The following is a 14,068-nucleotide window of genomic DNA, read 5'->3' as shown; positions in this document are numbered from 1 at the left end:
AGAGTAGAAAAAAAGAGTTTTATTTTCTGGAACATATGAGGCACATTTTCTAATAGCTGATGAATGGACAGGGCAATACAGGTTAAATCCGTTATCTTTCATTTATAGCAGTGATCCTTTTTCATCCACATAAGTTATATTAAGAAAATAAAAGAATATAGACAATCTACTGTACAAGCTAAAAATGTGTAGTTAATATTTGTGAACATTGTTCACCTTGAAATGCCCAAGATATAGGGATATCAAGTATCGAGTATATATTAAGTATATACCTGAGCAAAAACAATAAAAGCGAAGAATTAGTCAACAGGGAAAAAAGAGAAAATAGAAATAAAGTTCAAAGAGCAGTCAGCTGACTGGTGCTAGTCTTCACATTCCTGGTGCCCTTCCACTTCCTGATAGCCAACCCGATGGAATATAACCCCCAACAGAGCACTGAGAGAGGCTGGTGTTTAATGAGGGGCTTAAATTTAGAGCCATTAATTCAGTGTCTCATGGCCTATGTGTGTCACATCACATGGTTCTCCGTACCACTCTGGGTCCTGTTACTATTCTTTGTTGTTACAAATGTTTTCAAAACCAAATGGCGGCAAGTGAACCACAGCTAAACACCTATATTAAAGGCCCACTTGTGTTTACACAAAATACAACTTGCTTCAGGCACTCGACATAAAGGGCTTTGAAAGACGAACACCACAACAGACTGACTGCTTCAAGACACCTCAGTGGTTCTGAAGACATATTGTTCTAGATGTGAGCACAAGGGTTACACTGCTGCCTGACGCACCTCCTGGGGCACCAATCTTCCGGCTGCAGGGTCATCACTGATGTTTCACTCCTTTCATCCAAGAAGGCGGCAGGGATGTCTCCTAACTTGCAACTGCAGCCAGCTCAAGGATCCTTGCTCTCCTGACACTCTGTCACATATTAGTGCTTTATGTGTCTGGAATATGCATGAAAGGGGCATCCTCTTCCCTGAGTCAAACAAAAAACCTGATTGCATAACACATTTCAGGGAGGTGGAGGTAACGAAGGATGATTAGTAGGAATAGACACAGAAGCACCAATGTCTCTCTCACATGTCTCCCCCCTTGTCCACTCCCTCCACTGGCTCCCAGTTACGGCCCACACTGAATACAAAACACTGATGCTGACCTTCAAAGCAGCCAACAGTACTCCATACCTCCAAAACCTGATCAACCCCTACAACCCCACCCATTCACTCAGATCAGCCAACACAGGGATGCTGACAGAACCCTCTCTAAAACCCCAGGACAAAAATCCACTCGTCCTAGACAATTTGCCCTCTTGGCCCCCAAACTGTGGAATAAACTCCGTCGCACTTAAAAACTACAGACTCACTCCCTAGCTTCCGCCGTGGACTGAAGAAACACCTCTTCAGACTCCTCCTAAACCCATAGCACTACTATAACACTCCCCTTCCCTCAATGACCATACATGAAGCTAGATAGCTTTTCTCTTCTTTTTTTTTCTTTTTTTTTATGTTTCTAGAAGATGCATGGTCTACCTATGTTATTATTATTTTGTCTTTCTAGATTGATATCCCTATGCATTTGTTGTATTGTTATTGATGTACTGACATTATTATCTTGCTTATTATATTGATGTATTACCTGCTTATTGTAAGTCGCTTTGGATTAAAAGCGTCTGCTAAATGCCTAAACTGTAAACTGTAAGCACCGGGAAGGAAATGGACTGAAAGGTGGAGGAGCCAATCCCAAGTTCCTGTATGACACAAAAAAGAAGGTTGATTTTACTGAATGGGTTCCCAGATTGTTTTCCTCCAGGTGACAGGAGAGACACACCCTTATGCTGCTGTTCTGAGATGTGCCCCATTGCCTGACAATGTATCAGTCACTGTATTGTTTTCTTCCAATCTGCGTGCCTCCAGGATTCTATCTGGCTTAAGCAGAACCTTGTCATGGCGCCATCCATGACAAGGTTCCCTGAATGTGCTGCTGCAAGCTCGGGTTCTGGGAGTCGCAGAGTTTGCAGGTCACCTCTGAACCATACCAAAGGTGCAGGGACTGTGGGATGGGTGTCGTATGCAGTCCTGATAAGGAAACTCAGCCTCAGGGCCTCCTCCACATATCCACCCAAGTAATGACCCTATTGAGCATAGCTTCCCAGTTTCTCCCTCTACCGTGTTGCTATTGGCTCACAGCCTCTCCTCTTACATTTTCAGAGACCACAAGGTCTTTCGTTTATGGCTCTGGACCACATCCTAACCGTTATCCCCTAATGACCTGGCTGCAGACAATCAACAATTTCCTGCTGTTTCAGTCAATTGATATTTTGATTGATTGAATACTTTATTAACAGTTTGCAATTAGTACAGAGGTACGATTTACAATGATTGTTAACACAATTTAACACAAGAATCCCTAGGGGCTTATTTCCATTGTGGTCCTGTGTATTCAATTCATTAAGACATTTATAGACACTAGTCCTGTGCCCAGACAGATGGCGGACATCATCTCCAAATTTGGGCATCGTTTGAGCATGCGGCTGTTACCTCATTCTGTGCCAGATGCCAAAATGCCTCCAAGTTAGCTGTGCCGAGATTTTGTATGTTTTTCTTTACTATGCAATGAAAAAAAAAAGATTTTTTTAAATAATTTTTTTCCCCACAGAAACAGACACAGTTGTTGTGATTCAGTGGCAAAAAGAAATGGTTCCAGAGATAGAGCTGTTTGAATGAAAAAAATCACACTCGTGTGAACTGAGCGGTGGTGTGTGTGTGTGTGTGTGTGTGTGTGTGTGTGTGTGTGTGTGTGTGTGTGTGTGTGTGTGTGTGTGTGTGTGCAACAGCGCCCCTCCCTTAACATGTGTGGTCAGAAAAGGTTACTGCAGGAGTGCAGGCTACGGACACGGAGACAAACAGACAGACAGACAGACAAACAGACAAACAGACAAACAGACAGACAGACAGACAGACCCACACACACGGCCACGTATAGGAGCGTTGTGACCACCGCTCAAAAAGTGTCCATCCACTAGAATGGACACACATTTTCACACATTTTCTCAATCAGCTAAACGAGGGAGCGAACACACAAACAGAGAAAAGCATCTCTCTGATCTCAGGTCATTTTGACATCTTTAAAAAAAAAAATATATATATATATTTTTTTCTATGTAAAAAACACAAAAAACGTCATAAGCCGTCATTGGCACTCAGGGCTATTGGAAAAAAAACGTCAAAACCGTCATGTGGCACAGAATGAGTTACCATGGTGGCGACACTGTTTAGTATCAGTGATGTCAGCATGCTCATCTCCAAATTCGGGCAATGGACATTGTTTCAGCAAGCGGCTGTTACCATGGTGGATGTCACCATGCTCATCTCCAAATTTGGGCATTTTTAAGCATGCGGCTGTTTCCATGGTGGCGACACCTGACCGTCTGTCTGCATGTAGTATCAATGATGTCAGCATGCAGACAGACGGTCAGACAGTGGACGGACAGACAATTGGTAAATTAATAGTTAATATACAACAATAAACCAGTAAGGCTCCCTAATCGGGAGATAAGCGACCGTATGTCACTTATCTCCACAAATAGGGCAAAAATGTGTTTTGCCAAAATCTTCCTGATCCATGTTGATGACATGAGTGTAGACATACTGTGTACCGATTTGCGTGATTTTAGGGCGAAAATTGTAGGAGCAGTGTCCAAAAATGTGTTTTTAAAAATCGGCCTGGAGGTGGCGCTATATGGGACAGATTCATGTTGATGGGATGAGTGTAGACATACTGTGTACCGATTTGCGTGATTTTAGGGCGAAAATTGTAGGAGCAGTGTCCAAAAATGTGTTTTGCAAGAATCGGCCTCATGGTGGCGCTAGAAGAGGGCCATGTGAGAAATGAGGGGTGGGGTGTCCGCGCCGGCAAGGCGGACGAATAGGTACCGGCCCCGGCTGTCCCGGTCGCTCCTAGCCGGAGTTACGGCATTTTATGTGAGCTGCAGTGTAGGGGGTCCTCCACTGGGGGCGCCACCACTTTTGCATCCGTTCTGGAGCACCAGGAGTCGGTGGTCCCCGGGAATTCCCCGTGAGCAGCCCCGTTGGGGTGGTCATTTGGTCATGTTTGCGCATTTGGTCTGGGGGTCCCTGGAGCTCCGGGGGTCCTTGGAGGTTGTAGTTTGGCAGCCAAGGAACGTGTGTGCAAAATTTGGCATGGATCGGGGCAACGGTTGCGGAGATATGAGCAGGGAAAAAGTGTGACGTGTGAGGTGTGACAGACGGACTGACGGACTGACGGACTCACTCACAGTTTGTGCAGGTTTTGATAGTAAGTGCGACCTACGGTCGCAACAAGACATAGTCAACTAACTAGTAGCAATGAACGTCCATGTACAGTAAACATTTCTGGCGTTAAGCTTAGAGGGCTTTTCCAGGACCATTTTCAAATTTCAGACAGATGCTCTGTCTTTGGTGATGGCCTAGTCTAATGAATTTCATTGGAAGTGTCAGGGTGTTTCCTCCAAACAGTGCCAAGTTGGAAAAATATTGGGGTATTTGCTTTTGAGTCCATCTTGAACTGTTGTTAAACTGTTGTTGAGGTAATGGTCTGATGTCATACAACTTCAGGGGCCACATCAGATGTTGATAGCTGCGATGTGACAGAGAGGCAGCCATGCGATTCTCTGACCCGTAGGCAGTGTAAAGCCTTCTGAGGTTTGGCACAGGTTGGTTCGCTACAAGAGGGATTTTCTTGCCATCAATTGATAATGAGGTGTAGGAGGTGCGGGAGATGGCTGGTTTCATTTGCATCTGGGCCCATGTTATGATAGCAGCTCCTCAAGTCTTTTCAGGAGTCTGGAGGTGCAGCCTGCTGTCTGAAGGAGGGTGGTGACCAGGGGCGTCACAAGGGGGGGGAAAGTGGGACTGAGTTACCAGGGCCCAAGGTGGAGGGCCTTAATTGCGACCGGAGGTCGCACTTACTACAGAAAGCTGCTCGAGGTGTCCGTCTGTCCGTCACACACGTCACACGTCACACGTCACACTTTTGCCCTGCTCATATCTACGCAACCGTTGCCCCGATCCATGCCAGATTTTGCACACACACTCCTTACCTGCCAAACTACAACCTCCAAGGACCCCCGGAGCTCCAGGGACCCCCAGCTCCCTGGGGGACCCCCAAGTGTAAAAAATGAGCACATGTGCAAAAATTACCAAATGACCACCCCAACGGAGCTGCTCACGGGGAATTCCTGGGGACCACCCACTCCTGGTGCTCCAGAACGGATGCAAAAGTGGTGGCGCCCCCAGTGGAGGACCCCCTGCCACTGCAGCTCACATAAAATGCCGTAACTCTGGCTAGGAGCGTCCGGGAGAGCCGGGGCCAGTACCTATTCGTCCGCCAAGGCAACGCGGACACCCCACCCCTCATTTCTCACATGGCCCTCTTCTAGCGCCACCTACAGGCCGATTTTTAAAACACATTTTTGGCCACTGCTCCTACAGTTTTGGCCCTCAAATCACGAAAATCACTACACAGTATGTCTACACTCATCTCATCAACATGGATCAGGAAGTTTTTGGAAGAAAAAATGTTTGCCCTATTTGTGGAGATAAGTGACCTACGGTCGCTTATCTCCCGATTAGGGAGTCTTACTGGTTATTTTATACTTTAGCTATTGAAAAATAGCAGACAAGCTCACAGCGCGGCACTGAGTGCTGCGCTGTGAGCTTGTAGATCTGCTATTTTTGAAAACTCTTTGAATATTATGTATTTTTAAGCAAACATTTGTAACTCAAATTTTGCTTCTAGTGGTTCCCTCACTTCCCTGGAACTAAATATTTTGAGTTGGGGGTCTGTGGCCAAATACATACCATTTTGGGGGTCCTTCACATGAAAATGTTTGAGCACCTCTGACATAGAAACATAGGTTTAAAAAAAAAAAAAAAAAAAAAAAAACCTTAGAAGGATTTGAAATATTCAAAGACTTGCAAAAAAGTTCACGATTTTTCAAAAATAGCAGATCTACAAGCTCACGTGCCGCGATGTGAGCTTGTACATCTGCTATTTTTCAGTAGTTAAAGTACCCAGGGCCCAGAATTTGGTGCGACACCCCTGGTCGTGACATCATCATCTTTATCCAATGATCCAAGTAGGGATTAGATTGGTCTCTCTTTTATCTCATGTCAGACACTTAAAACAACAATCCCACTAAGCTGAGATAAAAAGTTGCACAATTATAAAATACAAAAGGACATTTGTCATTTTTAGACAAAAATACTGTCCACACACTCAGTATAACTCAGTATGTTTTTATCCAGCAATATTAGCTTTTCTGTAACAGTTGACAAAAATGTATATGAGAATCCTGACCTCAAGATATTGCAAAACAACAACAATAACAGCAACAACAACAACAACAGCAACAATAAGAAGAACAAACAAACAGATACTATTCTTTATGTTAAAGGAAGAGTAACCGTTTTTTCTTTTTCTTTGTTAAATAGCTCTATAACCTGATAGTAACCATTGCCATATAATCTGTAGTACTAGTAAGACACCTAAGGGCGACAGTGCCATGTTTTGGCCATCAGACTTACCCATATATGGAGACTCCTGGTACCCATATATGGAGATCCATGTACTGTATATGGAGATATGCTGTGAGAACCCAAACATGCCTTCTCAGTTATTCGTTATGTGAATGTCCTATTACGTCTATGACATCTGACATCATACATACAATCCCTTTTATGCCCATATACGGAGATCCCTGCTGTAGAACCAGCCCACAAATATGGGCTGTCTTCCTCCATATATGGGCATTCCCATATGAAGTCCTGTTAGATATGGGCTTAATATTGATGACATCAGGGAACTCCATATATGGGCATAAAAGGGATTCTGTTAGTGTGGTTCCCCTGACATCACAGTGATGTCAAACCCATAGACTGTATAAAAGCATACACGGACAGACGGCCGGAGACATGATGTGCCGTTTCTCATACTAAACTGCAACCTTCGGTTGCAATAAGTGTTTGTTCAGTAACAGGGGTCTCCCCATCTCCCCAGCTCTTTAATAAACAGGAAATTCATTTTCAGGTTGACAATTTTATCCCGTCAGGATATAGAACCCTTATGGCATAAAGGATAAACATGTGAGCAGACACATTAAACTGGGACACTATACATTTTAAGCTGAGAAATGAGTACTTTCTCCTGATTGGTTGAAATTGGCAACCTATCTGAAAATGTATTTTCTGTTTATTAAAGAGCTTGAGAGACAAGAAGACCCTTGTAACTGAACAAACACAACTATCGTTATATAGAGCTTTAACTTTTTGACCCAAAAAAGTTTTGTTTTAACCCAAAAATATCACTTAGGTTAACCTACCTTTAAAGAACGCCTTTAACATGAATAATCTCAACTGTGCAGTGTGCACAGTGACACACTTTCACACATAGCTCAGAAGGAGTGTGCTCCTTTGGTAGGATGATAGTAAAACAAGTTTCCTTTGACACACAAACACAACATGGCTGAATGAGGTGGTGGCCATTGGTGTGAAGTTCAAACCTCCCTTGCTTTTTCATCTAACACACTGCCACCAAATGTCAATAGGCAAACAAGAACACCAAACACCAAACCACCCAAGAGGATACAAGGTTAACTATTGGCCCTAGTATGACAGATGAAATGGGTTACATTCTGTTCAATTAAAAATTTCAATTTAGAAATGTAGGCCTAGATAGTTGCCTCTTCACACATGCACACACAGCAAACAAATTGCACATTTTACATGACAAATTTGATAAATTGGTTCCCGTTTTCCACAATACAACAAAAAAGTGGAAGAACCACATTAACTTATCTAATCTAAGATCATAAACATTCATCTCCAGAAATGTAAAGACACAATGTAATCAAACAGACTCCTTTCCATGGCCCTGAGATACAAGAGCAGCATTCTTTCCCCGGCCATTTGAACTTTCTCTGCTGCAGGCTATTTCTGCTCATCCAAGGCTACAATTGTTCCACTGTGGTCACCCACAATGACTTGGGTGTGTATGTACCTCGTCTACTCTGTGGCTCCACACACGCCGTTGATTCCTGTTTTGGCATCTGAACAGGCCTGAACGGGCACACCTCTTTCCCCTCTTCTCCCCAAGAGTAGGTAGGCGATAGCAGTTACAGACCTGTGTGAGGAAAACAAAGCCACCCAGGGAACAAATGCTTGACTGCTTGTGAAAAAGATAGTTGAACATCTCCGTGACAGTTGTTTTCTTGATGCTTTCTATACTGTGATGTGTTGGGACAGTCACAAATGTTGCGTAAATGCTGTCTACATATCAAAGACAGAACTGGTATTGAACTGAGAACAAACATCAAATGAACAACTGTAACTATAGGATTTTAAAACATTAACTCAAAGCATTTGATTACATGAGATCATGTTTGATGTTTAGATGAACAGCTGTCACTGTAGGATTTTAAAACGTTAACTCAAAGCATTTGATTATATGAGAACGTGTTTGATGTTTAGATTTTGTGCTTTGTTCATACAGTACAATTGTATTTTTTTCACTTAACCTGCTTGAAAAACAACAAACAACTTGTCTGACCACTACACAACACACAGATAACATAAAGTCATTGGGTTCATGTCCACAGGTGTCCAGGTTGGAAGCTTGGAGACATAAAGAGAATTATTTTATGACATCTGGTTTATGATCTATTTGCTCTGCTCATTTTGTTTACCCAAAATGTATTTTTCCAATGCTAGTTGAAGCAATTCCTAGAACTTTTCCATGTGCAGCATTATAAAAAAAAAATAGATGCTAACTGTATATGAATAATGTGTTAGTTGCAATATTTCAGATGGCTTTATTGTTGCTATACTACATTCTATAACCTTTGGCTTTGTCATTTTATATGCGCAACACACTAGAAGGTAATCTTTACGAGGCCATTCAACTGAGAATGCGGCTTCGAAAAAAAGAAGGACTCATTAAAAACAAGGAAGCACAAACATGGATGGCTGTGCCTGCACGTGTGAACAAGTTGATAACAAACTGCCTGTCTGGACAACATCACTGCATCAGCACACTGTCCAGGCAGCCAACACACTTAACCATTCTGTAGGCATTTAATTTCTGACATGGGCAGTTGGGCACAGGGCCATCTTTGTGTCCACGGACTGAGGACACTAACCATCCCCCTGCTATGTCTATTCCCTCTACACACTGTCCTTGGAAGTCTGCAAAAGGGGTAATCAATGACGCATGTGTCCCGATAACAAACAGCTCCCCATGGGGCAGCTTCAAAGGGTTTCAGAGGAGATTGGGAGAGGTTGCAGCATTGCTCCCTGTGGGGTAATTACATATTGGGGCTCCATCCTTTCTTAGCCCTTGTCTGAGGAGAGTCAGAGTTGGTTATAAGCAGACCAGTTAACAACTCAGCCAGTGCCGTTAGCGCAGTGGGAGACTCCTCACCGTCTGGTGCTATACACCAAGCAAAATTGCACCAATATACTCTCAGACGCACTCATAGGACAGCACACTGACATGATTGTGGACAATGGCTGAGTAGGAAATTAACTGAAGAAGAAAATTATACCGTCAAGCAAGATTGAGAGATATGTTCACTTTGGGTCCAGCTGTGTACACCCCTGTCCATTCCAGAAAAACAAGCAGAGCATTCAAGTGTTTATGAGTTAACGGGCTATAAAGCTAAGACAAGCACACTAAAACACTGTCTGTCTGACTGACTGCCTAAAGGGCCTTTTGTCTGTCTTCACAACTTCCACCTTTGATGTGAAGCCTGTCTAATAATATGCACACTTTTACTATAATTTCTGAGCATTCAAGCATTTCCTTCCCTCTTTAACACAAGAACCTTTCACACAATTCATGTCCTAAACTCAACTGCATTATAGAGCAAGAATAGATTTTATTGGCTTGGTACGGCTTCACGTTTACCTTGACTTGTTGGGCTGCTCTCAAGATTCATACATTTCTACAATTTTAATATAGAAATATAATATGACTCATGTGACGTTAGTCTCATGTGAGCTATTGGTACTGCATACATAGGGACATGGGACCTACACACAAAGTCAAATGTAGGAGCGGTTAGCACCGCTCAAAAACTAAAAGATATATTAAAAAAAGATGATTGATTAGTCCTATAGTTTCAGCTTTATGTGGCCCATCTGCTTTGGCAAAAAAACATTATTATCTTTATATTACAAAAGAGTAAGTGATCTACTTCCGGGTCATGTATCGCTAACTTAAATACCAAACCACTTGGCCAAGATGTACTACATATGTACTAAATATAGCTTAAAGATTCAAACACCCATGTCACCTTTGCAAGATGTCGTTTCCAAACCTCTGTATACAGTTGTATTCGTTATTACCCTCATATTTTGCCTCTGTATAAAATAGTCCGCCGGTCAAATATGTCCGACCGGAAACGTGCGCTGCGGCACAATAGTTCCGCCACAATAGTCCCCCCCTGCTTTCTGTGGCATTCTGGATCATTTGGAGGGCACGTACCTTTTAGGCGAAGCCCGAACTGGCGAAGTGGGGAAATGTCCGATACCGTAGCGATCTGGCGAACGTCTTCTGGACAGGGCGTTTATCGTGCGCTTGCCCAGGCCTTACGGCCTGGGCATAAATATAACGATTGCATTCACCACGGCTTCGTAACTCGCGCGGCGCTCCGCCGGCCGCGCGGCCCTGGCCCGCTCTTCGCGGCCACTCGCGCCTGCGGCGCTCGGGGGCGAAGAGCAGGACCAAGGTCCGCTGGCCTTCGCGCCGCTTGCAGTGTCGTGGACAATCGATTCGCCAGATCGCTACGGTAGGAGACAAATCCCCACTTCGCCAGTTCGGGCTTCGCCAGAACAGGACTTTCCCCATTTGGAGGGACTCTTTGCATTTGTAATATTATAATGTTATGTAACACATACAGACCTGAACAGAGTCATCGGAGTGGTTGTATAATAATCTAGATTGATTGTTGCCTGAACCTTGTCTTACTTTGTTCTAGTTATTGTACTCATTTTGCAGTTCTGGTCAAAAGTGATATCTAACCTTATTTATAATTATTGTCAGGGTATGATCAACAACAAGATAACTACACTCCACTGAACTAAAGTAAACGTGATGATCCTTTATTATTTATAACCTATCTGTAAAAGAGAGTTAATTCATGTTAGAAATGATGACTACATAGAAAGAAAGACAGTCAATTCATGTTAGAAATGATGACTACATGGAATTGAAAGACGGTGAATTCATGTTAGAAATGATGACTACATGAAACTTTTGCTACCAGCTGCAGCACAGAGACTGCATGGCTCATGTGGTCTCTGTGTTAAGACTGTAATCCCTGTCTGCACAGAGGTGATCAGAGAGAAAACAGTCATTACCGCTCCATGGAGAAGAAGAATATGAAAAATGATGCATGTAAAGTGTGTGTGTGTGTGTGTGTGTGTGTGTGTGTGTGTGTGTGTGTGTGTGTGTGTGTGTGTGTGTGTGTGTGTGTGTGTGTGTGTGTGTGTGTGTGTGTGTGTGACTGATCAGGGGATTCTCAGTGATTCCCACGCAGGTACTCTGATTGCAAATCCCTCTTACCGGTGTCATGTATAGAAAGTTTATATAGTGGGGTTAGAGAAAATGAAGGCACACTACACTCCTTCTATATAGTTTTTTCTTCACCTTAATGCATGCATAATAACATAGGGTAGTTGTACAAGTGGTGGTGTTTCTAAGTGGTGAACCGCCCCCAGTTGTACCATAGTTTCCCATGCAGTATTATATGAGCCATTAAACGAAACGGGTATTTCTTACATTGATGCTCCTACATATTATCATGCAAGCACCAGTTAAAGTTACTTTCCATCCCTCATATACTGTGTGCACAGTGCACATCCCATAACCCACACACTGCACATCATTTCGGAGCTCATATCTTTGAACGGGTAAGGGCTAGTATGATAAATAAGGCATTTGCTGACTTTATTTGTTTTGTGTGGGTGCTACACTATAGCTTTGCCCCAATTGCAATCCAATCCTTACTGTTGTTTATTTATAATGTTGGTAATCTAGAAATGTAAGATTATTGTCACAGTATACGGCCTATATTAGATAAAGCTAAAGTTTAACCACCAACTTTTAACCAAAGTTTAAAAAGGTAATAGGCCTACATTCTACCACAGTGTAGACCTACGTACATAATGATGCGATAGAAGAACTTTAGCCTTACTGGGCCTACACTTTCTTAAATATTATATTATACTGCCAATGTTCTCAAACCTTTTTAGGCTGTGACCCCCAAAATAAACATATACCGGGGACCCCCCCCCCCCCACAAGCACTTATAGGTAGAGGTATTACATTTTATGTGACTCGGTTCCACAGATAAATATTGTGAAAATAGCAGATCTACTGCATTGCGAGGCGTCGTGAGCATGTAGATCTGCTATTTTCACAATATTCGTCTCTTGCTTACTTAATATTTGACAGTTTGGCCAGTTCTGGTACCGTCTTGAAAAGCATTAAATTGTCACTTTATAAATATGTGTATACCCTGTATACACTTATGTTGGTTTGTTTACTGTTGAGTGAGACATTCTTTTTTTACATTAAGCTAATCACCTGGGGACCCCACAAAATAATTTGGGGTCCCGACCCCAGGTTTGAGAACCACTGTTATACTGTATTATACATATAGGTGTGCTTTCTATAGGTGTCACCATAATCATACCTTGACAACTATAGCAGCCTGCTCTGCCTGGCACTGAATCAGGTCAGGTCACAGGCCACAATGGGAGCCACAATCCTCTGTGCAGTTACAGTGGTGTAACCAAGTACATTTACTCAAGTACTGTACAGCTTTGAGGCCTACTTTTACTGAAGTATTTCCAATTTTCAGTACTTTTACTTCTAGTACATTCAGAGGCAAATATGTACTTTTACTCCACTACAATTATTTGAGAACTTTAGTTACCGGTACTATAGTTACTTTGTAGATTTTGATTATTATTACAAAACATACAACCACTTCAGCCCTTTGAAAATAGCAATCTACAAGCTCACAACACTTTGCATTGTGAGCTTGTAGATCTGCTGTTTTCAAACAATTTGTATACATTTGAAAACTTGTGAAATGGGACATAATGCACAATGACTTTCTACTTTTACTTGAAGTAGGCCTACATTTTGATACTTTTGTTCTTTTCCTCAAGTACATTTTTAATTACTTGTAACAGTGCATTTCTATACGTTGCAGTATTGATACTTTTACTTACAGTACAACATGTGAGTAGGATACTTATTCCACCACTGATCTTTACCAGAAGTTCGTTTTCACTGGAAACTTGAAACAAACAAAAACAAACAAACAAACAAACAAACAAACAAAACGCAAGTGATTAGTCTACCACTCTACCCAGTCCCAGACACTTAGCTAATAATTTGCCAACAGGTGCCAATGCTTTACAGACTATTTTATTTTCTATCCACTACTGCCTCCCCGTGGACAAGACATTATATTACGGGAGTCCAGCAGATGATGGGGGAAAAAAACAAAAGACAACTAATTGCACTGAATTAGACCTTACAATAATAACAAGTATATAGACAAATAAAACTATATATTTATGATTTATTAGCATTTCAATTATTTGTTGTTTTATTGCATTCTGATCTTTTCATATTCATTGTTAGGGAGGGACTGTGCCTAGCTGACATGTTTAGGTCCCCTGACTGACAACTCTGACATAACCAATTCAAACCTTTTAAGCAACTTGAAAATAGCTACAAAGCTCAGAATGCATACCGCATTGCTATTTTCAACATTTTATTACATTTAAAACGTATACTTATACTATAAAATGAGACATTCTGCATAATAAGTAGGCCTACTTAAATGATGGATAGTTAGGAACCCATGCTTACCTTTAACTCTGTGTTACAATGTAAATGTAACACTCTCAGGGTTATGGTGGTCTGTGGTCTAATGCAGTGGGGACCACCAGGGCCACATATACTTAAAAATATATATATCGTATTATTATTTGAAA

Source organism: Nannobrachium achirus, assembly GCF_963921795.1.
Source record: "Nannobrachium achirus genome assembly, chromosome: 13".
Lineage (NCBI taxonomy): Eukaryota > Metazoa > Chordata > Actinopteri > Myctophiformes > Myctophidae > Nannobrachium > Nannobrachium achirus.
The sequence above is the reverse complement of the archived record's forward strand: the minus strand, read 5'-3'. Positions refer to the sequence as shown.